Below are 25,187 nucleotides of genomic sequence, written 5' to 3' on the forward strand. Positions count from 1 at the left end.
AGTGAAAAAGATGTTTACAAATTTCTATTTTTCTATGAAAGTATGCTGACATCCAGTTACACATATATAGGTGGTTCTTGCTTAGTGACTGACTCGTACAGTGACTAACTGCAATTACGAAGGTGATGAAAAAGTAACTTTGCGACCAATTCTCTCATATATAACCTTCACATGTCTGTAAAGCAAAGGGAAGCTTAAGAAATATCAAAAGTAGAGTATCTGTTTCAGTTAGCACCCACTTTGCTTAACAACTGAATTGCAGGTCCCAATTGTGGTCCCTAAAGGAAAATTACCTGCACTGCTATTTTTAGATGGATTAGAAGTTATTTGCTTACACAATAAGCTCTATCTAATATGTATCCATCTCTTTTAAAAAATATTTACTAAAACTTGATCCAATCTTATTTGCTATAACTTATTGGGACATAATCCTTTATTCTACCCAGTGTGTTTCTCTTCCTCTCAACAATAATAGGGATTAAAATTAAATCCTCAAATAGCACTAATGAGACAGAAGTGTCATTTCACTGAATAAGGTTATTTTCTTTCCTTATTTATATCATACACTAGACAAGCTGTGGCCCTTTGGGTCACTGTTTCAGAGATATTTCTTTAACTAAACACAGAAATACCTAAAAGAACCACAGATGGGCAAATTGGCAGTGGCATCAGAAGTGACTTCTGAATTCCTGACAGCTTCTCCATTCAATTTCCTTGTGGGAAGCTGGCAGGCAACATTGAAATCTTCCCTCCCTGTTATGCTATCATTACTTCCCTCCCTCGAATTCCTGCAAGCTTTCCCATTTACTTTGCTTGTAAGAAACTTTCAGGGGAGCTTCTGTTAGTGGGAAAGTCAGCAGTAAGTGGGTAAATCCAAATCCAGCAGGCAGGCAAGTGGCTCTGCTGGGAAAGAAAGAGAGCAAGGGGATGCATAGGGGTATGGGTCGGGAAGGGCATGCAGAAATGCATGAGAGGTGCTGTGCAGGTTGGGAAGGGTATATGCTGTGGGTGGGAAGGGTGCATGGAGGTATGCAAGAGGTGCTGCATGGGTTGGGTAAGGGGCAAGGGGGCAGCATGAGTTAAGGGTGCATGGTGATCACAAAAATAAAGATACCATGCAGGCTGGGGAGGGTATGTGGAGAAGGTGTGGGTTGGAAAGGGTACTACGGGTATATGGGAGAGCATGAGAGGTACTAGACAGGTGAGAAACAGTGTGTGGGAGGCAGCATAAGTCCATAAAGGTGTATGGGTGTGTGTAAGAGGTGCCGCTGCTGCATGAGTCAGGGAAAGCACATGGGGGATTACAAGAGTTGAAAATGGTGCATATGGGTGTGTAATCTGGGAAGGTGCAAGTTGGGGAGAGCATGCATGGACCAGAATTGATGTGTAAGGGTTCCTTCTTCCCTGTTCCTCTCTGTTCCTCTGTCTCTTCTCCTTCCCCTTCCCTTCCCTCCCTTTCCAGCAGGCAAGTGGTGGTTGTTGCTGCGGAGCATGAAGGATTACAAGAATGGCTGGAAAATTGTCACAGAATGTTGAAAATTAGGATATGTGACTGCTGCAGCAGTCCAGCAACTGAGGAAACCACAAATTTCCCAAATTTTGTTCCATCCAGTCATGGATCCCAGATTTTGAATACATTTTATAAGCCCATTTGAGGTACCTTGATTCAACAACTGCTGCCTACGATATCTTGTTTTGCCCAGTTACAAGTTATAGAAACAAGAACTTTAGTAACATATAGATAATCTGAACTGACCTAGAGTTGAGCAAGGCAGTCTTTTTTTGTCTCATTCTCAGAATGCATGTAGTTTCTCTGTGCTAAAATAAATTAGTGTAAATTTTAAGACTGGAAAACTATCTGCAGATTTAGGATCTGTAATTTATGAATTAAGAAACCTAGCTGATCTCAAATAAACGCTAAAGCATGGATCAGACATCTTTACTATTTGAATAGAACATGATAAAAAAGTCCCAGGACTGTGGTACAAACTTGGAGGTCAGGAACAAAAAATCCAGAAGATGGCAATAACATCCTATGTTATAGCCAAGAAAACTACACAGATGTGTACATGTAATCATCAGGAGTTGAGCTTGATTCAAAGGAATCTTGACTTTCCTCTTAATGGAAAACTCCTCCAAGGACTGTAGTGGGTATAACAGGCCAAAAGAAAAGAAAAGAAAAAGCAATAGTTTGTTTGAACTTTATTAAACTAAATTGATTAGGACTACCGCTGACTTATTTTACTAAATACATTGATTACTACACTGCATGAAGACTCTCCAATTTGTATTTTAATTTGTATTTCATCATCTGATGGCTGTTTTTAACACTGCAATGTAAGAAGATATTCCTGAATTGCCCAGGCCTTCTATCAAGTACTATTTGAGCAACATTCCAAATGCCAGGAGAGAGGATAGTTTATTCATACCAAACATACACATATAGAGCAACCAGAGATGATCTAAGAATTCCTGGGATCCTGAGTGCATTATAAACGAATATCTAACTAAAATAAAAAATAAACTTTTCTATTAGCATTATTATTTATAGTGGTTTACATGCTGCCTCCTTCGAATCAGAGCTAAATGCATCAATACATAGTAAAACTAACAAAATAAAACACATGCAGTGTCTGAACTAAATAAAATATTCCCTTCCTGGGTGGGTTTGTTCCAGTTTTACTACATCAACTACTGAAAAAAAATGTATTGACTGCTTTCTGAAAAAAGCTAAACCAAAACAGGAAAGGGAGTCATCTTAGTCTTGTTAAAAAAAACTTATTCCAAAGCGATGGTACTGCAACAGGAAAGCCTGCCTCCTGACCTCACCCCCCCCCCTTTTTTTTTTTTTTGGCAAGGAAGGACTTCTTAATCTGCTACCTAAATCATGCAGAATGGACAAGAATGTCACACAGTCCCAAAGGCAAAAAGAGCAAGAAAAGATTTTATAGGTAACACAGGTGGTCTTCGACTTACAACCATTGGTTTAGTGACTGTTCAAAGTTACAACAGCACTGAAAAAAGTGAGTTATGGCCGTTTTTCACACTTTACGACCATGGCAGCTCTCCAAGGTCACATGATCAAAATTCAGACACTTGACAACTGGCATGTATTTATTGATGATTGCAGTATCCTGGGATCACTTTTGCGATCTTCTGACAAAGTCAGTGAAGAAGCCAAATTCACTTGGCAACCTTGTTACTCACTTAGCAGTGATTCATTTAACTATGGCAAGAAAGGTTGTAAAAGGGGGAAAACTCACTTAACAACTGTCTTGCATAGCAACAGAAATTTTGGCCCTCGATTATGGCCCTAAGTCAAGGACTACTTGCAACTCACACCTGGAATTGGCCAAAAAGCCTATTGGTAATGCAATTTCTGTAATACTGGTGTTACTCCAATGGACCACGGCATTCTGATCAGCTGCAGTTTCCAAATTGCCTTTAAGGACAACCCCATATTAAGTGAATTGCAGTAATTCAGGTATTATAAGGTCATGAGTTACTGGTGCCTGAGCTTCCTGATCTAGCAAAACCAAAGCTAGGCAAGAGTCCAGTTGGCTATGGCTCCACCTACAGCTTTAGCAGAAACCTCAAGTTGAGAAGGCCCAAATTACAGACCTGCTTTTTTGAGCCAATGGCTCACCATCCAGAGATAAACATGGAAAAGTTCTGAAATTGAAAATTTTTGAATAAACACTATCTGCATCTTGGTGAGATTCATCCTAAACTTACTTTATTATACCCAGCCTCCAAGGAACAAGTCAACTTCCACTGCAGAGTCTATTCAGCATTACTTTATTGATATATTTATTTAATCCAGACCCAAGGTATTATTTGTTAAATACTTTCTGTCAGTTTCTTTAATATGAGTTTCTTGCAATCCAGCTATGAAGAGGAAGTTCCAGGGATTCCAGCCAAGACTCCCATCTTCACAGCTTGTCCTTGATAAGCATCAGACCTATTTTTATCTTTTTCTTTCCGATCGTTATGTTTTGAAAAATAATGCAGTTCCGATCCATGTTTTTCCAAAAAGTCTTGTGCTTTAAGGACTGAATTTAGTCTACATCATTGATTTCTTTAAAAAATTGAAAGACCTCGAAGGTTTTGATTTGAGATTTGGGTGGCATGCCTATCGTGATATGACAAAGTAAAAGTTAACCCTGGTTTTAAGATTCATTTAAGAGGCAATCGATTGCATGTGTGGTGGAAGTATAAAAGAAGATTAGCTGATAAAGTGCCACTTTGGCTATTACCTCATGAAGCATTACATAGAACAGAGATGATTTCGGAAGGTAAATGGATGACATATCAAGACTTATTGATATTTGAAAAAGAGGGATTTAAGATAAAGACAAGAGAAGTAACTAGTAAGTGAAAGATTTTCTTTTGATTGGTTTAATTATTATACAATTTTTGAAAGATTTAAACTAGATAAAAAAGTTTTGTTTTCACAGGAATTAAATCTGAATTGGATGTTAATTTACATTCTGGAGAAGACCACTTGATTTCTAAAGTATATAAAATGCTACTCAAGATGAATCTAGAAGATGAATACGTTAAATCTAGAAGATTAATACGTTAAAGAGTATATGGAAAAATGAGCAAAAATGTTGGGTATAATGTAACGTTAGATAAATGGGAGAATGTATGGACAAAGGGACTAAAATTCACATTAAATCATCATTTGAAAGAAAACTTTTATAAAATGATGTATCCCAGATAGACTAGTGAAAATAAAGGGATTTCTAATAAATGCTGGAAATGTCAAAATCCAAGTTCATATGTGGTGGTCTTGAAAATATGTGAAACATACTGGATAAGCATAACAATGAAAATGCAAAATATTTAAGATACAAACATTAATGAAACCTGAAGCTTTTTTTTTAGGTATGATGGACAAGTCAATTGAAAAACAATTTGGGGTGCTATTCCTTCACATGGTGACAGCTGTGAGGATTGTACTTGCCAAACACTGTCCCAGTCTACACACACACACAAACACAGCCAGCCGAGGGTTGGCACGCACACAGGTCGTTATCTCAAACTTGGCAACAATATAAGCACCGTCTGCCAAGAGCTTTACTGCAACAGATAACATAAAATTACATACGCATTGCAAATAGTCCAGCAAAACAATATCCCTTCGGCAGCTTCAGACGTTGTTCAAGTGACTATCCAGAGTTAGTTTTTGTTCGTCACGGAGTTTTACCAGCCACCACCCTCTCTTATATAGTCTCTGGGGTGTGGTCCAGTGACTCAGTTCTAATCCCTAGCACGCCTCAACCCGTTTATCACGCCTTCGTTGGCGTGCATCCAGGAACGACGACTCTCCTTCCTCGCTCTCATCCGAGACACCTGGCTCCTGGCTAATCTCCTCTCCCTCGGCCGGCACCTGAGACAGTGCCAGAGGGGAGGGGCCTGGAGAGAGAGGCCTGGCTGACTCCTCTCCCTCGTGTTCGGAGCCTTCTTCCTCCGATGAGATAGGCTCAGAGGGCGGGGCCACAACACACTGGAAAGAAAAAGAGATGCCGACTGTTGAAGAATAGATTTTGAAATTGACTGAATTAGCAAGAGATGGTGAAATTAACTGCTTTTATTTGAGATAATGGACTAGACAGCTTTATGAAGAGACTGGAAACTGTGGACTTTCTACATGCTAAATACAGGAACAGATGGTTAACGGAGGAATTTGAAGATTAGTATAATGTTTAGCACAACCTATTGCTTGCTTTTTCTTCTTTCTTTTGTGTGTGTGTGTGTGTGTAAAAGGGGACCCAGCCAGGATGGATCATTCATGTTAAATGTGAAATTTAATTCACGACTTTTTCCTTCTTTTTTTTGTATACTATTTTTTTGTTGTAAGGATTGAATGTATGCTTGTGTTTTGTTTCATTTTGTTTGTTTTATTGTTTTATATTTTATTTTTTATGATAAAACAATAAATTAATAACAATTGATATATTTATTTATTATCCTATCTTTATTATTTTTGTAAATAATTTAAGGCAAAGAAGATACCTAATACCCCTTCCTCCTCCTATTTTTCCCACAAAAGTAACAACTTTGTGAGGTGAGTTGGGTTGAGAGAAAGTGACTGGTCCATTCACCCAACTGGCTTTCATGCCTATGGCTGGACTAGAACTCAGTCTTCTAGATCAAATTTACCTACTTATTGTAACATACCAGCCCCATCTATGGGATTCAGGCAGCACACAAAACCACACACCCTCTAGTCTGTAGAAAAACCTCTCTCATTGAGTGGTCAGAAGCACTAGGGCCTCCATGGTTTCCCCACCCTGAAATACCCCATGTGCACTTAACAACTTGAGCATTCGATTAGTGAATGCATTGGATAAATCAGGGAAGGATGAATGTAATTGGCAAATGTACATTTGTAAATCAAGGACTACCTGTATGTTTGTGTACATATCTGATCAAACGTTAAATAAAACAACAGAGAACCAATCTAAATAATACATGAAGTATATCAATGTATTTTACACATCAGAAGGAGGACCTTGTCAATTTGGGATATTTGTTATATATATAACAGCGAGAAAACATTTTTCCTCAACAGGAAGTATTTATTCTCTATAAAAAACAACAGGCCTCTTGGACAGAATTTCAGAATATGTGTGCGTGAGAGAGAAGGTGGCAATAATAAACATCAAAGATACATGGGAATAAGGTAAAGGTAAAATTTGCCCTGTCTAGTTGTGTCTGACTCTAGGGAGTGGTGCTTATCTCTGTTTCTTATCTGAGGCATTGTCTGAAGACATTCCTATGGTCATGTGAATTATTGGTGGAGTGTGGCTGTTGGTTTGTGGGCTATTGCTATATCTAGAGATTGGAAAATTCTGGCTGTCATTTCTGATACCCCTTTTGTGTATGGTGGGGTTAGTTTTTGCATGCTCATTGATTGTGTGGTGCATTGTGGTTTGGGTGCTGTATGTCAGAATACAAAGGATAACCATTGTGGAGAAAGATTTCAAGCAGTTATTTCTCTTCTGCTTTTCTTAGTGCTGTGATGGTGGAGAGTGTCCTAGCCCTTCTGAAGAGAGTCTGGACAAAGCTTCTTTTGTGTGTGATAGGGGTGGTTGCTTGCAAAGCTGAGGATCTGGTCCATGCGAGTGGGTTTGCGGTAGACATGGGTTTCCAGTTCTCTGTTGTGTAATCTTATGTCAATCTTGAGGAATGGGAGTCGTTTGTTTGTTTCCTCTTCATGTGTGAATTTGATCATGGGGAATATGCTATTGAGTAGGTTTCTGATGGCAACTGAGCTGTTGCCCCAGTTCAGCTCTGCTGCGCATGTGCATGCACCTCCCACCAGCCAGCTGGTCTTTAGGTCTCTGCTGTGCATGCGCGGGGGTGGGGGGCATGCACGGGGCCATGCGTGCAAGTGCGGGGCCTGCACGCACATTGCATTTTGGGGATTCGAACACATGCACGCTTTGGGCACTCGTTCCAGAAAAGGTTAGTCATCACTGGAGTAGGTGATATGTTTCTTCAGTTCGTGACTGTTTGACATAGGTGTCATTGATGTAGCATCTCCAAAATTTCGGTTGGATTGTGAGTAGAGCTATGGATTCATATTGTTGCATGACTGCTTCTGCTATTAGGCCTGATATGGGTGATACCATTGGGGTACCTTATACTTGCTTATAGATTTTCCTGTTAAACTTGAAATATGTGTTGAGGCATACCCTGTTTTCCCCCAAATAAGACATCCCCTGATAATAAGCCCAATCGGGCTTTTGAGCGCATGGCAATAAGGCCAAGCGCTTATTTCAGGTTCAAAAATATATAAGACAGGGTCTTATTTTCGGGGAAACATGGTAGATTCAGAAGCTTCATGATGGCTTCCGTGGACATGGAGTGTTCTGTGTTGGCATCATCTTTGTGAGTATAGTGTTTAGTGAGTAGGTGGTGTATGGTTTCTTTAGCCAAGTCAATGTCAATTGAGGTGAAGAGTGCAGTGACATCTAAGGATACCATGATTTTATCCTTGTTGATTTTGTGTGCTTAATGAGTTGGATAAATTGTTCTGGGGAGTTTATTGAGTCGGTTGAATCATTGAACAGGTGTCTTGAGTTCCCTGCAGGGTTTTTGTACATCAGTGATGTAGGTAGAGACATAATTGGACATGAGGGAATCCCATTCTTGTATATTTTTGGGAGTCTGTAGGATGTGGGAGAATCTTGTAGTTGCATGTGCTTTCTCTCTAGTGGTATTAGCTTTTTATCTTTTTCCATTTTCCTTAGGGTATCTTTTATTTTGTTCTCTAGCTGTTTTGTCAGATCATTATGGATTATTTGGAAGGTTTTGGTTTTGTTTAACTGTTTTTTTGGCTTTGCTGATGTAGTCAGTTTTGTCCATTACTACAATCAGTCTGCTGGTAGGATTACAATGCTTTCATCTGATTTCAGTTTCTTAGTGCTCTCTTCTCCTTTAGGCTATTTCATTGTGTCTATTGCATTGGATATTGGGGATGATTCTTTGCCTGATGCCTTCTTGTGTTTCTTGATCCAGATGGTTCATTTTTAGATTGGATTCGAGATTGGCTAGGAATTAAATGGGGCTGATGTCTTTGTGGTTGAAATTGAGGCTCTGTGTCACAAGACCTATCCCAAGACCTTCAATTTTGACCTACACCTGACCCAATCCAAGACTCTTGCTTGACACAACGCACACCTGACCTATCACAAGATCCTGAACTGACATGACTCTCATCTGACATTACCATCACAAGACCTACTGACCACACAAAGCCCTTATAAGCAGAAGAACATTGACACTGACATCCCCTAAACTCCACTGAAGTTGTTGCCTAGCCTGGTAATGAAAAATTTGGAAACCAACCACAAGCTTGGAGAAGGAACCTCCACCCTCATCCTCCACCCGAGCTACAGATATTTGCCACTATTGCAAATAGTTACATTTTTCTTCTATGTATTGTAAGTTGAAGGGGTTGAAATTGTATATTGAGGCTTCTGCTACTGACAAGAGTTGCCAATGACCTATGTCAATAAGTATGGCAGTCTAGAAAGGCAGATGGATCAGAATGTTCCTTATATCTTTGGTAAAACCTTGTATCTTTGGTAAAAGCTTTTAAAACTGTCTTCTTTCCTTTCTTTATCCTTATAACTCATTCCTGTTGTTTTTTTTAAAAAAATGTTGCAGTGAAATCCTGGCAGCTATTTGATTGATACTTGGTAATGTTTATGTCCTCTATAAGGTCTATCACTACCCTATTTTAATTTGATTTATTAATGCAATACCTGAGGGCATTTTGATGATTCAGTTACGGCCTATGAATAAATCATTTATTAAACTTAATTTTTAATATATTTAAATTTATATTTGTCTTCAAATTACAAATGGAACTTTGCTAATTTTGAACCTTAAATTGAATCAGTATTGGTTGATTCACACACTCTTCTATTTATGTATGTATATTTCTCTATTTCTCTGCCTGATCATCTGTGGACAGCATTCTGTTTAATACCACCGATTGTAACATAACAAATAAGTACATGGACTGTCAACACTTTTATGTATCGCAAAGTATGAATGCAGAACATCACAGATAAGCATTTATATAATTGAAGCAAATAAGAGAATTACACGTGAAATGCCATCCATAACCATCAACTGCAAAATGTAACACATTTCAACTTTATGAGGAGAATCAGGATGAGATAACAAGAATGAATCAGTCTGTAGTAATACTTGCATCTACAAGACATTTATATTTTACTTTTGTTTACATAATCCATGGTGGCATACCATGAAAGAATTCTGAGCATTTCAAAACATTTAAGAACAGATCTTAAACAATTATTAAGCTGTATACATACTTGAACAAATATGCACACACAGAAACAATATCACAGTAATGGAGAGAAAAAAGAATTCAAAAACACATAGCATCTGTTTAAAACAGATGCTATGTGTCTGTATAATAATACTGTATTATCATCCCTTCAAGGAGGGATGATAATACATTATGTCACATTAAGGAAAGTACATCAAAGCATATCTGTCAGAAAGAAATACGAAAGTGTTTTGTTAACTATACTCTGTCTGCAGCATAAATTGGAGCATAGGAACAAAGCAACCTGTAAAAAGTATGACACACATGTATACGCACAAAATATACAAACTTCTAAACTAAATTGGAGTAATATGGGAAGACAGGCTTGAAAGAAAAAAGTCCTTGACTTATAATATTTAGTGACTGTTTGAAGTTACAACAGCACTGAAAAAAAGTGACTTATGTTTTTCACAGTTACAACCTTTGCAGCATCTCCATAATCATGTTCAAATGCTTGGCAACTGTTCATATTTATGATCGCTGCTGTGTCCCAAGGTTCAGTGATCGCCTTTTATGACCTACTGACAAGCAAAGTTAATGGGAAAAGTAGATTTACTTAACAAATAAGGTTAAGTAAACTTAGGTTACTAATTTATCAGCTGAAGCGATTCATTTTAAAACTGTGGCAAGAAAGGACATAAAATGGGGCAAAACTCAACAAATGTCTCATTTAATAACAAATTTTGGGCTCCACTGTGGTCATAGGTCGAGGACTACCTGTAGTAACATTCTGGGAGTTTATTGCAAACTACCTAGACAGATGTTGGTTGACTATGCTTTCCCAGGCATATCATAGTGACAATATAGAAATGTAACTGCTAAAAGTCAGAAGCCCAACAAATTCCAATCTCATGTAAGAGCTTTTATCTGGAAAGCAGATCTGGAAAATTATAAATCTGTTACTTTTCTTCTAACAGATCAGGGATGCCGCAGGCATGGTATACCTTGACTACTGCTAATAAGCATTTCGCAAAGTCATTCATTATATCATTATTAATAAATAGTAAAATATGAGCTACAGTTAGATGTTTATAACTAGTTAAATTATTGTATTCAGGAAGTACTTAAAATAATTTATGCATAGCTTCACATTAGATTGGAGAACAGTAGTGACTAGAAGATTAAAAGATTTTGTTAAACAGGCTTAAACAGTGGGCCAAAATCAACAGGATAAAAATTAACTGGAATATAAAGAGCTATGTCTGGGAAGGTATGGCCCTGAGGTGGGCCGCCAAAGTGGCTAATGCCTTGGTAGAGGTACGGGGTGCAGATGAAAGCCCAAAGGGTAACGCTTGATACTGATAGTGAGTACCGGCATAATAAAATCTAAGAAATCTCCGATGTGGAGAAAAAAATCGGAATGTGCAAATATGCCTCAGTGAGGTCAATAGATGTGAGGAAGTTGCCCTTCCTGACGCCAGCAAGAATAGATTGAAGAGACTGCATTTTGAACCATTTAAACACAATGTATCGGTTCAGCCTTTTAAGGTCCAGAATAGGTCTCCACCCACCTGAGGATTTAGGAACGAGAAATAAGAGAGAGTAGAACCCCTGCCCTGCCTGATCCTCCAGCACCTTCTGGATAGCTCTAATGTCCATATCTTTAGATACAGGGCATTGGGATAAAGAACCTCGGGTGGGTGGAGATGAATTCAAGGGATAGACCAGATCTCATAGTATCCCTGACACAGATGTCCGATGTGAGTTTATCCCATCGGTCAGCAAAGAGAGCTAGCCTGCCTGATGGGAGGGTCAGACATGCAGTTATCTGTGGCGTCGGAATGAGTGACTGCCTCTCCCTCGAAAGGGCCGTTTGCTTGGGAAGGTTCTACCTTGAGGCGGCCTGTCCTGGTGTCCCCTCTGTCTAGGCCTGAAAGACCCCTGGGAATGGGAGGTTCCAGGACCCCAATTGGAGCCCTGAAAAGGAGGCCTGTAGAAAAATGGAGAGTAGCAGAAATCGCCCCTTCGCTGAGAGGTAGATAGCATCTTACTCTAGTCCTTCATCTCAACCAGCAAGGGGTCCAATGCTGACCCAAACAACTTGTCTCCCGTAAAGGGGGCAGAAGCAAGGCGCCACTTGTGATGGGCGTCTGCCTGCCAATGTCTCAGCCAGAGCAGCCGACGCGCCGCCAGAGTGGAAGTCATGGTCTTGGAGGCAAAACGGGCAGAATTTAACATAGCGTCAGCTGAGAATTGAACCACAGCTATGATCTTATTAAGATCCTGCTGCAGTCTGGTGTCATCTGCTGGTAATTTGTCCTGTAACTGTCGCAGCCAAAGCAAGGTAGCCCTATTAAAGAACAATGCCGTGGTGGCTGATCGAATTGCCCAGGCTGCCCCACTAGTCACTAATCCCAGCGCCCATGGGAGCGCAGAGCTCCACCGCTACTCCGGAACGCCTGCAATTCACTGGAGACTCCAGGTATCACTCAAAGAAAGGAAATACCTGTCAGGGAGCTGGGATCATCTTGTCAGCAGGCAGAGCCTAAGCCCAGCTGCCGGGGAAGGAAACGACTCAACCAGAATGGGGAGGTCTTTAAAAAGAGGCTTGAAAGGGCTTTACCCAAAAACTCTTAGAAGGCTCCACATCAGGGGTGTCGAACTTGATTTCACTGAGGGCCACATCAGGGTTGCTTTTGACCATGGCCAGGGTGGGCATGGCCAGCTCGACATCACTCGTGTTGGGGTGCCTGTGGTAGCCCGAGCAATCTGCTAGTGAAAATGGGCTCGCGAGCTGCACTTATGGCTGCAATGGCTTTCTGCAACTCTCTGCCACGTGGCCCTCCCAAACTCTGTTTTGGCTGGGAGAGGCATCACAGGCCAGTCCTTCGTTGATTCCAGGTTGGCCCCGCAGGGCAGATCTAAACACCTTGTAGGTCAAATGCTGGACTAGTACTTTTGATATAGCTTAACAACTCTCATCAGAATTATTCTGCAATTTGGAAATTATGTTTTTGTTGATCTGGACTAAAACTACATCTTTCCTTTTCGCAGTAACACCATGCTGATAGTACAGCAGCATACTGATAGTATATATTCAGTTTAATCTTCTCCACATATTATTACCAAGTCAAGTATCCATCATACTATACTTGGGCATCTGATTTTCTTTGTTTTTTGTTAAGAGAATAATTCTGCAGATGTATGTTAAGTTGTATCTTGCTCCTATTGAATTTTATTTTGTCTTCTAAGGAATTTTATGTAGATTTGATAAACATTTCTTCCATTCTGTTATCCAATTCATTAATGGTGGACCCACAAGCATGAGGCAGCCCATTAAATAATTTTGTTCAGTTTGACAATAAATTATTGAGGTGCAATCTTTGAACATGATTTTCAAATTAGCTATGTATCCACTTAATTGTCACTCCTCTTATATTTATTTTGCTAATCAGCATGACATATGATATTTTGTCAAATGCTTTGCCAAAGGCAAGATATCTTGTCTTTCAGCATTTCTCCAATCTAGTAAAGGAACATCCAAACAAAAAATAAGGGTTTTTTTGGTTAGATTTTTCTATAACGTCATGCTGGTTTCTGGTCATTATACATTATTTTACTGTCTGCTCTATAATCTTCTCAGATATCTAACAGACTGACTTGTCTGCATTTTGCTGAGCTGCCTTTATTCCCCTTATTGACAAATGGACAATATTTGTTTTGTCCAATTATTTAGCATTTCTAAGATTTATAAAACATAATTTATAAAACTTTGGCTGGTTCATCAATTAGTTCTTTTGATACATAGTATAGAATTAATCTGAGCCTGGAGATTTAAAACCATTTAAAGTAAAGAGATACCTCTTCAGTGTGTTTGTTCATTCCCAATTTCCTGCTGAAACTGATGGTTATTAAATAAGATGTTCAGTAGTATTGTTTTTCCTTTGAAAGCTGTTACCAACTGATCTTCCTCACTGACAAGATGGCATACTGTTTCTTTTCCTTTTATTCTAAATACATCTAAAAAGACTGATTTTGCTATTCTTAACATCCGTTCTTCGCTTCAGCTCATTTCAAGCTTTCACTTTCTATGTGCCAGCAAATTTATATTTTTTATTTGTGACATGGTCCTCCTTCTATTCATGCATCTGTCTTTTGTTTTGATATCTTTAGTAAGCCTTTTGGACAGTCAATGAATCTCTGTTGTTCTCCATTTGTTTTCTTTTTACCAGAATGTTTTGCAAGTGCAACTTCAGTATATTTTCCTTTAGAAATTCCTAGTTTCCTTGAGGCCCTTTTCACCTAAGTTCCTACATACCACTGCTGTGAGTTTATTAAAACCATTTTTTCAGCCCAAATTACATGTTTAATTATGTCAGAACTTTTCTAATAAAAGAAATTATGACATAGTCAGATATTCCCTACTAATTCCACATCCTCAGCTAAGAAGCTTTTCTATGAATTAACTTCAAGTCAAAAACAGCTGATGTTCTTGTATATTTCTTCAAACTGGGTAGGAGAAAGCTACCAGCACAAGTCTGATTTCCTAGAAGGATCATGGTCAGACAAGTTACTTTCTTACTGGAGTTCAGTGAACACGTTATCCTCGACTTGCAACATTTTTTTAGTGGCCATTGAAAGTTATAATGACACTGGAAAAAGTGTTTTATGATGGTTTTTAAAACTTACAACTTTTGCACCATCCTCATGGTCATGTGATAAAAATTTAGACACTTGGCAACTGGTTGATAGTGATAGTGGCAGTGTCCCAGGATCATGCAATCACCTTTTGTGACTTCTGACAAGCCAACTCAATAGAGAAGCCAGATTCACTTAGCAATTGTGTTGCTAACTTAACAACTGCAGTGAGACTTAGCAACTGTGGCAAGAAAGGCTGTAAAATGGGGCAAAACTCATTTAACAACTGTCTCACTTAGCAAAAAGAAATGTTGGGCTCAATTGGTCGAAAGTCCAGGTCTACCTGTAATTAAAGTTCCACATCAATGAAACTTCATGTCTCTTTGAAAGATATTTATTTTTGGAAGAAATCATTCATATCTTCCTTTCTGATACCACTATTATTTAATTTCTGTGCTTCTTTTCTCTACCTTTGACTATCTTTAACTATATTTTTGCTTTTGCTTTGAACTTGCAAAACTGTCAGTTAATGACTCAATTCACATTTCTGCCTTTAAGTCCCACGGTAGAAAATACAGGTTTCTTGTAAGGACTACTGGTTTAATTGGAATTATTATAAGAAATATAGTATTACTCTTTCTTTTGATAAAGACTATTGATTAAATGGCACAACATATATCAGCTTTAAGTATTGTACAGAAAAGTATTTGGCGTATCTTAAAATGTCATAGCTGGTTTAAAAACCTCAGCATAGGATCACTTTTATTAATGGTACAAATCAGCCTTCTTAAACTTCATAATATCCAGAGCTGTTGAAATATGATCTCTATTTTATATCATGTAGGAAGATGTGCCCAATGAATCTATCCACATACTGCACTTCATAGAAGGCTCCAATCTATTTTACACTTGAGTGTGAGATTTAATACAGGACAAGGATTACTCTGTTATGGAAGTTTGGATAAAAAAGTCCTTAAATTGGGGTCTCATATGACACTTTTATGTTTATTGAATTCCCAAAAAATAAAAATTACTTTCATTGATAATTTTTTACACTTTTTCATTTGAATCAATAGAATTTTGATTCTTATTCTTCTTATGCTTTCTCTTGAACATTTATTTCTATTACTTTTTTATTTTTGATTATTCAAAATGACTCTGATGTTGGGCCTCTGGGAGAAACAGATACAAATAAAACCAAATGCTAATATTTCATTGAATGGCAAAATCACAAATTAAATATCCAGACCTTAGAGTTCCAAGTGTTTCAAATTATAGACTGACCTGAACAAAACAGAATTCATGGAAGAAAAAGCTTAGTCTTACAGTTGTTATTATAAAAATAAATAATTAAGAAAATAATAGTTTTAGCCTTCAAAGCCACCTCCCCATCAATACCTGAATGTTTAGGCTAGCTCTGGAAGTTTGATGATATAACTTACTGGAATCTCTCTCATCTGCTATTTTTTTTTCTTTTATTCCATTTACACTACAGCTGGTGCTCTGGATGCATTCCAGATGTCATATAAAGCACAGCTGCAAAAAAAACTAGACCAATATCTGTTCTAAATTTCAAGTGTAGTCTTCAGCAAGAAAGCAATTTAATTCTATATATGGTAAATTTGAATCAAACTAAAAATTCGGTCACATTAAAAATGACATATAAGTTCTGTTTAAATGTCCTATTATACACTAATGTGCACATGCACTTTAATCACATTTCTGGGTCAGCTAAATTTGCTTTATGAAAGAAGAAAAGCAACCATTTAGTTTAAATTTGTAACTGTAACATTCAGAATTAGTAAATGACAATTACTATGGCTATAGCTTGAATTTTATAAGTTAAGAGTATAGGATAGAATTCAGTAGGCGGAATTCAGGTACTGTTGGTACTGTTTGTTAGTAGTTACAATTTTTTTTCTCTTTTAAAGATCCTGTAATCCTTTGCATCGGGGTGGGGTCGGGACGACTGAATGGAGCTGAGCATTTACTGGCCAGATGCCTTTCTGGATGCCTATGCAGAGCTCACAGCAGATATCTTTTCTTTGTGCCCAAAGAAGAAATATCTGCCACTACTTAGGATCGAACTCACAGCCTCCTGAATATGAGGCAACAGCTCAACCTCTAGGCCACCATGCTAGTCTTTGTTGGTAGTTGGAATGCCTCTTGGAAATCTGCTGGTGCATATGAAGATCATATAGCTTGTGCAGATAATTTTTTTTGTATGCTTAATTAAAGCAAAATTTTAAAAATCAGGTTGAATAATGAGGATAAAGAAGCTTGTTAGAATACTATTGGTTAAAAATCTCTGTAGAATCCACCAAATAAAAATGTATCAAGGAATTTTATGGAAAGTAACAGAGAAAAATGCAATAAACATAAGTGTCTATGCACCCTACTCAGTGCCCATGTCCACAAATAGGGATAGGACATTCCATCTGCCAAAGGCACATCCAGCTGTGAGCTCCTCATTGCCTATAAAGTCAAACATTATTAATACAAAATCAAAATGTTGTACAGAAAACAACAAAATCTTATTGAGGGGAAATACTTTCCATAAGAGGTACTGAATGTATATTTTAATAATATAGCTATTTAATATATAATTTAAAAATCAGTAAGAAGCTTTATTATTATTAAAATCTTGTTTTCATCTTGAAATGAATTTAACTAGAAATTTCACACACTTCTTCATATTCATTTCTAGTATTTTACATAAATATAGCTGCTGGAAACATATTAATGATTGGATTTCTAATGCATATTCAAAATTTTAAACTTGATTATCTTATATAGATATTGTACTAACTTTATTTTTCTTCCATTCAATTATGACTGATTCTCAGATTCTGTCTGGACAGGTCCCTGCAAATTTCTTGGCAAAGTTTTCCAAAAGTGGTTTGCCATTGTCTCTTTTCTAGGGCTGAAAGAGTAAGGCTGGCCCAAGATCATCCAGCTGGTTTTGTGCCTAAGGCAGGATAGAACTCATGATTTCCTGGTTTCTAGCCTGAGGCCTTAACCACTACACCATCCTGGGTCTCATAGAGACGAACTACTGTTAGTTTTGTATATGTATTCTTTGCTGCTTAATCTAGAGAAGAACTTTATTAAAAAGCACATGCAAAGGGACATTCAATTAAACAAGGGCTTTCAAAGCTATAATTCAAGAAGACAAAAGCTCGAGGAGGAAAAAAATAACCAACACAAGCACAACAGGTTTTGATTACATGTGCAGGCTGCCTTGCAATATCCTGACTGAAACTAGGATATAATTTCAAATAAGTCAGGTCTCAGATGATTCTCTGCCAAGTGACCATCGACCTGTAAAAATTATTAAAGTACACAGTAATTATAGACACCATATATTGTTTTGATCAGTAGCAAAAAAATAGTTATTGTTTTATTTCATGTATATGGGACAGGATGAATTGCAATGTTTTTTCAGGAGTAGGTTTTTGTTTTAAAAAAACATGTTCAGTGTATTGAAAACTTTACATTGCCATTTTTATGTATTATGTATTGATCCTTACTAGCTCAAGGTTGACTCCATCCTTCCGAGGTGATTAAAATGAGGATCCAGATTGTTGGGGACAATATGCTGACTCTGTAAACTGCTTAGAGAGTGCTGTAAAAGCACTCTGAAGCGGAATATAAGTCTAAGTGGTATTGCTATTAACTGGAAACCATTTGTGCTGCCAAATTTTAGTAGCAGAATCATGAAGATTGCAAAAATATTTGACTACATGGGTTTTTTTTTTAAATTGCAACTTTTTGTATTCCTTTTAGTATTCTATCAAAGAAATTCACAACTTCCATGTATAGAAATGTTAAATGCTACAACTAAAAATAAATTTCATGTATTTCTGAAATGCTTCATTTTTAATTTAGTATGACTGAGATCACTGGCTCTCATTATACTATTATTTTTATAAACTGTTATCTTCAGAGATTTTTCCAAGGCTTCTTCTGCTGGATTTAATAACTTAATAGTGCTTTTTGGAAAGTATTACATTTTTAAAAAAGTCATTCTTGGTTTAGCCACTGCATCTTAACTATTAAACAAGGAGAATCAGATAAGAGAATAACATGACTGAAAACAACTATCTCTTTTGTTAGCATTAATGGAATGGAATCACTTTTCAAAGTTTAAATACTATAAGGCCCTCTGGCTTTATTCCAGACTGTATGGTTATTTTATATATGTGAATGTGCTTGTATCTCAACTCCTACTACTGAAAATTGGGAAAAAGAAGAGAAATGAAAAATGAAACATGAAACACTATGATTTGAATCTATTTTTTATATGCGCAAGGTTTTTATAGCAATTCATGAAAGTTTAAACCTTTCAAAGAGACAAATTAATTAAAGCCACAAACATAAAATTGCTTAAACCAGAATATTTTACTCGATATTAAAAAAATATATCTTTCAAATTTTGAAAGATCAAAATTTTTAGAACATAATTTTCACACATTTTTGAGCATATAGCTGGTCTTTGAGGGAGTCGGGTGAGATTACCTCTAAGAAGCTTCTACCTCCCCACAGAACCCAGCAGAGAAACAAAGTATATCAACAGACAGTTCTGATGGTGGAAAACGAAGAGTGAATGTGATTGCACTCATCTTTGGGAGCAAAATGTAATGCTGAGTGGCGCTGTGCTTATTTCTCTGCTTTTATAGAATCTGCAACTTGTATCCAGGAGCTCAGTTCAAGGTCAATCATTCTCTTGTTGGGAAAAGTTAGAAAGGACGTTGTCTTACCTGAACGCCTGTTCTGATTGCTGTGGGGCCAGAGGTCAGGAACGGGTTAATGCTCATCTGATGTCAATGGACCGGGTCTGCTAGCTGAGAAGCTCCTCCTTTTCCTCCTGCTTCCCAGCTTTCTGACGAGGAAGGATGCAGAAGACGATGCGCTGAGCTGAAAGGAAAGATAAAGTACAACCAACCGAACCGGCAACGAGCAAGATACTGGGTGGGGCTGACCGCTGGCTCCACCACAATCAGAACGGGCGTTCAGGTAAGACAACGCCCTTTCTCATTGAGTGTGGGGCCAGCGGTCAGGAATGGGACATGCCAAAGCAGAGGTCCTATAGGGAGGGACCTGCCCGGGCCAGTGAGGACACCCCCCTGTGGACCTGTTGCAGTACCCGAAGGCCGAAGGCCGGTTCCGCCAAGGCGAAGCTATTAAGCCTGTAATGCAGATAAACGGGGTAGGTGATGCCCATGCGGCGACCCTGAAAACCTCCTCCAAGGAAGCTTGGGTAGCCCAAGCGGACGATGTGGAAGCACTCCGCATGGAGTGGGCCATGATACAGCGAGGGGCTGGCAAGTCTTGAGCCTCATAAGCCTTAGCAATAGTCGCCCGAAGCCAACGCCCCAACATTGCCGAGAACACCTTCTGACCAAGCGTAGCGGGTTGGAACAAGATGAAGAGGGACTCCGTCCGTCTCAGCAAGGAGGTCCTACGCATGTAGATCAGGAGGGCCCTCCTAACGTCCAAGGTATGCCAGGTCCGTTCCCGGGGATGGACATGTGAAAGGCAAAAGTTAGGAAGCACCAGCTCCTGTGCCCAATGATATGGGGTGTTAAGCTTGGGGAGGGTAGGGTACAACCTGAGGACGACCCTATCGGAATGGAAGACACAGAGGTCAGCTCTAATAAATAATGCAGCCAATTCCGATATGTGTCTGGCCGATGTGCTGGCGAGTAAAAAGGCCACCTTGTATGACAAGAACCGCAACTCAACCTCCCTCAGAGGCTTGAAGGGTCCTCGGGTTAAGGCGTCAAGGACCCGGGGCAAATCCCGCATGGGGTACCTATGGACCGGAGGAGGGTGAAGGTTGGTGGCCCCCCCAAGGAACTGAAGTATCAGGGTACGGCTAGACAGGGAACCCCGAGCCTCGCAACAGAGAATAGATGAAAGAGCAGCTACTTGCCTGCGAAAAGTGTTCGGGGCCAAACCTGACTCGAAGCCATCCTGAAGGAATTCTAACACTTGCTCGGTGGAAGCCAGCGTGGGAATGATGGATCGCCTGGTGCACCAACCAGCGAAGGACTTCCAAGTAGAGTTATAGATGCGGGTTGTTGAAAGACGGCGGGCCGCCAGGATGGTGGTGATGACCCGTGAGGACAGCCTGGTCACTCTCAGCAGGCGCCACTCAACCTCCAGGCGGTCAGTTGCAGCCAGCCTGGATCTGGGTGCAACAGGGATCCCTGCCAGAGAATCACCTTGTGCCGAGGAAGGTGCCATGGACGGTGGACTGACAAGCTCTGCAAGTCCGCGAACCGGGGGCGCTGAGGCCAATGGGGGGAGATCAGGAGGAGGTCCGCCTGTTCTGCTATCATCTTCCTGATGACCTTGGCATTGGAAGGGGGGAAGGCGTAGAGAAGGCCGGGAGGCCACTTACTGTGTAAGGCGTCCACGGCCTCCACCCCCAGGTCCGGAAACTTCGAGAAGAACCTCTCCGTATGATGATTGGCCTGGGTGGCAAAGAGATCGACCACCAGAATGCCGAGGCGAATGGTGAACTCCTGAAACAAATTCGGGTCCAGGCTCCATTCCCCCTGGTCCACTGTGGCATGACTGAGCCACTTGGCCTGAGAGTTCGCCACCCCCGATATGTGCGAGGCCCAGGCTCCTAGTCTCTCCACCTCCTCCATGAGGTGGCGAGAGCGGGTCCCCCTCAGGAGGTTTACATGGGCCTTGGCTGCCACATTGTCTGTCTGGATTAGGATGTGTCTGTCCTGAACCTTGTCCTGAAACACTCGGAGGCCTAGATGGATGGCCCAGAGCTCTAGCCAAATGATATTGTGTGTCAGGTCGGACCTGGTCCAACGGCCTTGAGCCATGGCCGAGTCGAGATGAGCCCCCCCATCCCTGGAGGCTGGCATCCGTCGTCAGGACTAGGCATTGATGGTCCCTGAAGTTCCTCCCCTTGAGGACTGCTGTAGAAACCCACCAACGGAGGGAATGTCGGACCTTGGGTGGAAGCCGAATTGTGTGGAGGGAGGACCCCAGGTGTCGCTTTTGGAAGGAGAGTAAATGCCACTGGAGAGGCCTGCAGTGGAAGTGGGCCAAAGGGACTATGACAATATAAGAGACCATCTTTCTGAGGAGCTTGGACAGGGATGCCAGGGGGACAGACCCCCACGATGTGACTGACCTGACCAGGGACTGCAGGCTGGACAGGCGGTTCCCAGAAAGATAGACTTTGCACTCCACTGTGTCGATGATGGAGCCCAGGTGTTGGATGCTAGTACTAGGTGGCTCTTGGCTGTATTGACGGAAAACCCGTGGGCCGTCAAGACCTGGAGAGTGGTCTCCAGGGCCTGATGCGCTAGCTGCTCCGACACGGATTGGACTAGAAGGTCATCCAAGTAAAATTGTATCCAGATAGGCAGTGATCGGAGATGGCCCGCCAGCGTGGCCATCAATTTGGTGAACACTCGGGAAGCCGAGGAGAGGCCGAATGGGAGAGTTTGGTACTGGTAGTGGCCGCTGGCATGGCAAAACCTGAGGTATTTGCGGTAGGCCGGATGGATGGGGACATGGAGAGAAGCCTCCATCAGGTCTATTGACGAGAGGTAATCCCCGACCCGGATACCCTACAAGATGGACTGGAGGGACTGAATCTTGAACTGCCGGAAACAACCCGACGGTTCAAGGACTTGAGATCGAGAATTGCTCTCCATCCCCCCCCCCGAGGACTTCTGAATAACGAACAGGCAAGAATAAAATCCTTGTCCGTGCTGTTCCTGAGGCATCGGTTCTATGGCCCTAATTTCTAGAAGATGTTGAATAACCGATGCCACCAGGAGCCTCGCCAACCGATCCCGCGAAAGGAGGCATTGGAGAAATCGCTCTGGGGGGGGTGGAACTCCAGGGAGAGGCCCGATCCAAGCATCCAAGGAGGTCACCCCCCATTGGCCGGCAAAAAGAGCCAGGCGGCCCCCAATGGGAGGAGAGGACATGCAGTCAGGGGTTCTGCGGAAGGGGTGGCCCCGCTGAAACAGAGTTCCCTGCCAATCCTGCAGACATGGCTGCCTAGGAGGGAAGTATCTGTGGGTCCTGTTACCTGAGTAGCCACTGTCTGGGCCCCAAAAGGGACGAAAGGAGGACGATGGTCGTTGGTCAGATCTGCGGGACATGCTAGGCAAGACTCGGCGCTTGTCCCTAGATTCCACCGGAAGTGGTTCCAATGGGGCCCCAGATAGTTTAGGTCCCTTGAACTGGGAGGTGGCCAAACGCCACTTGGATTTAGAGTCGGCCTGCCACTGTCGGAGCCAAAGCAACCGACAGGCAGCTACAGTGGAACATATGGACTTGACGGCAAACCTTGAGGAGTTCAAGGTGGCATCCGCGGAATATTCCAAGGCCGCCAACACCTTATTAATGTCCTGGTGGGAACGGGTGTCAGATACTGGCAAGTGGTCCTGAAGCTGTCTTAACCAGAGGATGGAGGCCTGGTTAAAGAAGGACGCGGCCATGGCATAACAGACCAGGCAGTAGCCTGGTGGGCCTTAACGAGTTGAATACTCTAGGTGTTTGTCCTCCGGGCGGAGGCTTTCCTCTGGAGGGCCTGTCAAATTAGAAGGGGCAGAAGGGTGACCATTGGGGGATCCATGGAAGGAACATGGAGCAAAGTCGAGATATCAGGGGCCAGGTTATAAAGGCGCCTGTCTAATCCATTAGGATTGGGGCCCAAGGCTGGGGAAGCCCACTGCCTCTGTAATATGTCCTTAAACAACTTGGGCCCCGGGATCTCCTCCGCCTCGAAAACGGGCTCCTCTAATAAGGGAACTGAGGTAGTGGTGTCCTCCCCGGGTTTAGGAGCCTGACGGGACAGACCTAGATGGGTAGTTGTTTTGGCTTTGTGGAGCAGTGAGCGAAAGAGCTGTGGTTTGAATAATCCCACAAAGGACGGTTGGTCCGGGGACAAATCCTCGTCCTCGGATATGTCCTGGTCCCTCAACTCCTCCCCCTCCAAGGAGTCCTGACCTGAGACCGCAACCGAAGGGGCACAAGCCTGGGCTTGAGCCGGCTCAGAGGACAAGCAGGATCCCTCCACATCTATCTGGGATGGTGATTCCAACACCCAGGAGGAGGTCCTGCGATGGAGTTCAGCAGAGATGCCCTTTTGGATAGCCTGCTGAATAAATATGGCCAGCTCAGGAGAAACTATGGGCCCTGGCTTGTCAGGCCCTGAGAAGCCTCCATTACTGGCTGAGGGACCTGAAGGGTCGGTGCATGAGACTGGGGTAAATGGGGCCTGAGCCCCCCCCCAGAGCATTAGGGATGACAGGGGCAGGGAGCTGAGATGGATCCTGATCCCTCACTGAGGCCTCCTTGAAGGCCTTTTGGATAGACCGTTCAATGGCCTGATGGAGCCTAAGCTCTTCCTTGGCCTTAGCCGTGCTGGCTTTAGAAGCCTTAGATGAGGAGCTGGACTTCTTGCTCCTCTTTGTTGGAGCAGCCTGGGAGGAGCCAGGTTGCTCATCCTCTCGAAGGCCACGCTTGGTCGCTTTGGAGTAACTGGCAGCGGCCATCTTAAGGCCAACGCAGAAAGCACTAGGCCTCTAAGGCACACGTGGCAGAGAACAAAATGGCCACCGGGAAGGTCCAGAAAGGCCTGGTAGAGGAGGTTGTCGGCTTAGGAGAAGCAACCCACAGGAATGCTGCCAAAAGCCCCCAATAGGGTATACAATACCGACGGAGCTTGGCTGAAGCACTGGCCATCGATTGCGTCCTTCCCGGCTGTTCCGACTCCGGAAAACGCCGCCGGGCGTGTGGGTGAAGACCCGGAGAAGCCGCTGCTCAGTCTGCCGACGTGTATTGGAGCCACCGACCCACGCAGCTCAGAGCGGCAGTCGGCGCGAAGCCGACCCACTCAAATGCACCGGAGCCGCTGACAGCAATGCTGGGAGGCTCCCTGAAATGCCCAGCTCTTCGTCCGAAGAGTGCTGGCGGGATAGCGGAGAGGCAGCTGGCCGGAATAAGGAGCCTGCAACCAGCAACTGGGAGGCTCCCGATGAGATCTGGCAAATCCTAGAGGTATCAGGCATGAGCCCTTCACGCTGTGCATGGAGCGGAGGCTCAACCAGGAGCTGGGAGCCCCCAGCCCCTAATGCCGACTAGCGGCTTTCAGCGGGCTCGGGCGCTAGGTCCTTAATGCTCGGAGCTCAACCAAATACAATGGGAGCTAGCTGATTCTCAATGAGTGAGAATCAGCGGTTGGAAACTAAGAGCTCAGCAAAAGGCATCTGGTCTCTATCAGACCGAGTCTGAAAGCTGGGAAGCAGGAGGAAGAGGAGGAGCTTCTCAGCTAGCAGACCCAATCCATTGACATCAGACGAGCATTAACCCGTTCCTCACCACTGGCCCCACGCTCAATGAGAAGGAAGAAATTCCTGCAAGCTCCTATGACACATTTGCAAGAAGCTTTTTTGCAGATGAAATTGTTTACATTCACTTACAGCTGCACTCCACCTGGTCAGGGTCTAGTGTAGCTGGACTAAAGGAGATACTTTCAGATGTTTAATGCTTATCTAGTTAAATCACCTAAAATAATATAAGGAATTTCCATGTGTTAATGTAGAACAGTTCTACGGATTGTCTAATAAAGGCTAACATTTTTCTTCTTTCCTTTTAAATCTTTCCTTTAATGAGACTGTTGAATTATCTTCAAGCAGGTCCAGAAACATAGTTTATGAGAAGGCTCTGCTATCTAGAATCT

General features: G+C 41.8%; 1 protein-coding gene across 1 annotated transcript in view; it reads right to left on the reverse strand.

Moving 5' to 3' along the window:
* PDGFC (platelet derived growth factor C) overlaps positions 1–25,187 on the reverse strand; it is a 150,549-nt gene that overhangs the window by 64,233 nt on the left and 61,129 nt on the right. The gene's annotated exons all lie outside the window — the stretch shown is intronic.

Source organism: Pantherophis guttatus, chromosome 8, assembly GCF_059756535.1.
Source record: "Pantherophis guttatus breed Tessera chromosome 8, ASM5975653v1, whole genome shotgun sequence".
NCBI lineage: Eukaryota > Metazoa > Chordata > Lepidosauria > Squamata > Colubridae > Pantherophis > Pantherophis guttatus.